At 68.6% G+C, this 4346-nt stretch overlaps 1 protein-coding gene across 1 annotated transcript in view; it reads right to left on the bottom strand.

Annotated features, from left to right (window-relative positions):
* The window catches only part of ADCY9 (adenylate cyclase 9), an 82154-nt gene that overhangs the window by 39931 nt on the left and 37877 nt on the right, over positions 1-4346 (bottom strand). The window lies entirely within an intron of this gene.

Here is a 4346-nt window from a genome sequence, read left to right as displayed (position 1 = left end):
GCTGGCGGGTGGCGGGGGGGCGAGGCAGACGCGCCTGGCACCGAGCCCGCAGTCAGGTCCGCTGGGTACAGAGCTAATGACGCTTTAAAATTAATTCCTGGAGCACCGAGGGACTAATCGACAGGCCTTACCCACACCACCATTTCGTCACTCCTCCGCCCGAGATGCGGCGTGGTGACAGTCGTAAGTCGCCTCCGGAGAACCCGGGAAGTCCTGGAGGCAGCCCGCGGGCCGCCGGGCCGCCGGTGGGAGCGGAGACGCAGGCCACGGATTTCAGGTGCCCACCGGCCCCACAGGGGTGACCGGATGCTCACTCTTAGCTCGGGCCCTAAACTTCCGGGCCTGTTTTTCTCCTCCAACGGAAACACGCACCCCGGGCGATCCAGGCCCGTCACACTGCAACTGATGACGGGCGAGCCTGAAATGGGGCGGGCTGGGGAGCCGGAGGCGAGAGGCGCCTCCGGGAGCATCTGACGCCGCCTCTGGGCTGTCTGGGCCACGGCCCCGGGCCCACCTGGGCGTCTGTCGGCAGGACCTGGCCCTGGGCTGCCCCGTGAAGCCTGCCCGCTCCCAACACTGGGTCAGTCCCGGAAGCGCTGCCGCTGCAGAGGGCCGCCGGGGCAGGGCTAGGGCCGTTCTGAGTGGGGGGCAGCTGCCAGGAGGGGCCTGACGTCTAGAGCTGGCTGAGTCGGGAGGCTGCTGCTGGCAGGCGCTGGCACCCAGGCCAGGCCCCGGCAGGCGACTGCTGGCCCTGCGGCCCTGACAGGGGACCCTGCGGCCAGCCCTGGTGAGGGCGGCGGCCCGCAGGGCTCGGACTGTGCCTTCCGGGGCCCCTCCCATGGGTCCCCGCGAAGAGTCTCCTGCCCGCCCCGTGCTGCTGCCGGGGCAGGAGAGGACCAGCAGGGCCCCTCTCCGGGGCTGAGGCGCCTGGGTGCTGTGGGCACAGGGCCGGGGGCCGGCGAGGGCCCCTGGGGCAGTGCCTCCCAGCTGGGGCCTAAAGGAGGAGCGGTCAGCCTGGTGAGTGCCAACCGCATGGGCGACCGGGGCAGCCCGCCACAGGCCCCCCGGAAGGGAGCCCAGCAGGCACAGCTGAACAGAGAATGTGGGGGCTGCCGGAGGGCCAGGGCCGAGCTGGGAGGCAGGAGGTCACGGCGGGAACAGGCACCTCCGCCCACGTGAGGCGGGAGGCAAAGCTCCCCGCCACGGCCGGGCTGGCAGTGTGGCGGTGGGGTGGCCGCCGCCTCTGCACAGCTGAACCGTGGGGCCGAGGGGGCACTCGCTCCCCAAGAACAGGCCTCCTGCAGGGCAGACGAGAGGGTCTCACGTGCCTCCACCCCAGAGCCAGAGCCCAGGCAAATCCAAGGCGGAGCTTTGACCTGAGGCTGCGGGCGGGATCACGGGCTTCCTGGCGCCAGGGCGGGCACTGAGCTCCGCCTGCCTGCTCTCCGGAGCCCTGGGCCAGCCGCGAGAGACAAGGTTCAATGAGCAAGCGCGCTCCCGCACCCCAGGGTCTAAGTTCACCAGTCTCTCTGGGAGGCGCGTGGCCGCTGAACGCTTCCCTTTGGTGGTGGGAGGATGCCTAGCCAGGCGCCTCGCTTTCCCTCCTGTCACGGATCCCACGGCCCAGCCGGATGCCCAGACTGGTGTGGTTTCTGGGGCTGGAGACGCTCCCACCACACCTCTGCGGGGCAGCAGTCTGCGGAGTGTGGCCGCCGGCGTGGCCAGAGCCTGGCACGGCTGCCATGCCAAAGTCTACCGTCACCTCTCTGAGGACAGAAACGGCCGCGCACAGGCCGCGGCTGAGCCCTGGTGGCTGAGTGTGGTCTGAGTGGTGGACGCCAAACGTCCACTCTGGAGAAGAGGGACCGCTCCGGGAGGCCCTCGCCTCGGAGGGCGAGGCCCTCGTCACCCACGATCGGACCTGCCTGCAGCTCGAGACAGGGAGGAAGGGCAGCGTGAGACACGGCCTGGGACGGGTGGCAGCGCAGGCGACGGGCCCGAGCACACGGCGGCCGCCGGGCCGCGCCGAGGCCCGCGGCAGCCAAGCCGGAAAGGGGCTCGCAAACCAGACAGAGCCGTCCCCAGGGGACGTCAAGGTGGGAGATGCACTTGACATGGCCAGGGGCCACCGTGCCAGGCCCGAGGCGGCCTCACCCAGCGCCCCAGCGTAAGGAAATCAGGAAAAACCACGCTCTGGAGAGACAAGGCGCGCGTTCCCCTTCCCAGCGTGAGGCCACTCCTGGCGGGCCACGGCCCTGCCAGGCCCACCGGCAGTCCTGAGGGCGGTCCTGCCGCTGCCCCAACCAACGTGCTCCGACAGCAAGTGGCCGCCAGTGGGCGACGGCCACGAGCCGACTCGCAGGCGGCTGGAGGAGAAGGGCGGCCCGGCCGGGGACTGGCTCTGGCTGCGACTCCGGCCCAGCACAGCCCACGCTGGAGGGACGAAGGACCCAGCTCACAGGGCCGCCCAGCCGGGGCTCAGCTCCCCTCCCGCTCAGCAAAGGGCCGCCGCGCCGCCGTGGGGCCAGCACTGGCCACCAGGCAGCCACGCATGGCACAGTGGCCTCCGGCGGGAGCTGCCTGAGCACCTCGTGCCCATGAGAGCTGAGGGGAGCCTGGGGTGAGAACCCCCCTCCCGTCTCCGATAAACTCAGGGGCCACTAAGGTCTGAGCGGGGCCCCAGTTTCCACGGCAAGCCTGAGGCCAGCGCGACTTGGGTTCCGTCGCCCGCACAGCGGACACGCCGCCCCCGCGGGAATGACTCCATCTCACAGCCCCGGGAGGGCCGCGGCCGAGTGGGCGCTGCAGAGGACAGCGCCTCGAGGACATCAGGGCGACGCCGGTCAGGACAGGGCGAGGGCCGGCGCCGGCTCACAGGGCTCAGCACACGAGGCCCCACAGGACGCGCGAAGGCGCTGTCCGGGCACGCAGGCAGACCGCGGGCCAGGAAGCTGGCAGGAGGGTGTCAGGTGCTCAGCAGCCCAGCTGCACCGGCCGCCCCAGGTGACAGCGGTGGCCGGGGACCGAGGGGCTGGGCCGGGTGGGAGGCACCTGCACATCCCAGGAGAGCCGAGGAGTAACAGCTGCTCTTAGGTCTCAACGCTTACCAGATCGTCTAGAAAGCAAGGGTGAATTTCAGGAGGTGCAGGTGCAAGTATAGAACATGCATGACAGAAAACAGATTCTAGAAAGAGCAGGAAGGATTAAGTTTAACCCCTGAGAACAGGCTGCAGGTAAAGAGCTGGAAAGTTGAACCAAGCCAGGATGCTGAAAACAGAAACAGCCTGAGGGAGCAGTGAAGGGGGCCCTGGGGCACCCCAGGCCTGCCTAGGGCCCCGCCGGTGGCGGGGGGCTCCCTCTGGGCGTGGCAGAGACTGAACAGGGCGGCGGCTTGAACTCAACATGGCGAAGTTGTGCACGTCTGAGGGCAAAGAGCATGGTAGGTGACGTCCACCTCCACGGGCTGCTTTTAAAAAGACCAGAGGCTGGGTCCTCCCTGGTGGCGCAGAGGGATAAAGCACAGCACTGAGAATCAAAGCCGCTTCCGCATGAGTTCGATCCCCGCCTGCCCCGGAGGTGACCCACATGGCGCGGCAGACCTCTCCTGACCTGCCCGCTGCTCCCCTCAGCAGGGTACTTCGTAGATCTGCCTGTTCTGCTCCCCTCTGTGTCTCGGGTGGGGCCTCTCGCCGCCCCTGAGCCTCTGGCCTGTACCCCAGCTCTGTACGCATAAATAAATAAATCTTTAAAAAAAAGACCAGAGACTCCCCTTCCATGGAACGTCCAAGAGAGGCGGCAATGGAGAGCAGAGACGCGCGTCGGGGAGCAGGGGCACCCCGGGGCCCAGGGCAGGCACGGCAGGGCAGGTGCAGGGGAGTGCTGACGCTGGGTCCAGGAGGGGTGACACGGCCGAGCGAGGCTGGAAAACACATGAGGACAACGGCGAGGTAACCTTGAAGGATGAAACGTTCAACATGGCCAGCGCCCAGAAGTCTGGGAGAGATTAAACAAAAGAAAACACAAGTCTGACCTTCACGGCTGTCGCCGAGAACCGTCCAATTTGCAAACCCTCATGGCTTCGGCTGACCCGCCAGCGCTGGGCCGCGCCTCCTCCTCACCCAGGGCCCGGCCTGCAGAGGCGTCTTCCCTGGGCGTGGGGCCCTGCGCTGGGGGCAGGCTGCCCGCCTCCCGGGAAACCCAGTCTCAGGGAGAAGCAGCCCCTCTCCCAGGGAGAGCGAGGCCGGAGAGGGGCGCGCGGCTGGCCTGGAACCCAGCCCCGGGCTCCACGGGGGCACTGCGGAGGCGCTGAGGGAGACAGGCCCGTGCCCACCGCCAGTGGGCAGACG

This window comes from Condylura cristata, unplaced genomic scaffold, assembly GCF_000260355.1.
Source record: "Condylura cristata isolate star-nosed mole 26May11 unplaced genomic scaffold, ConCri1.0 scaffold00032, whole genome shotgun sequence".
NCBI classification, from domain to species: Eukaryota; Metazoa; Chordata; class Mammalia; order Eulipotyphla; family Talpidae; genus Condylura; species Condylura cristata.
Note: the sequence above shows the minus strand (reverse complement) of the source record. Positions and strands in the feature narration are given on the sequence as shown.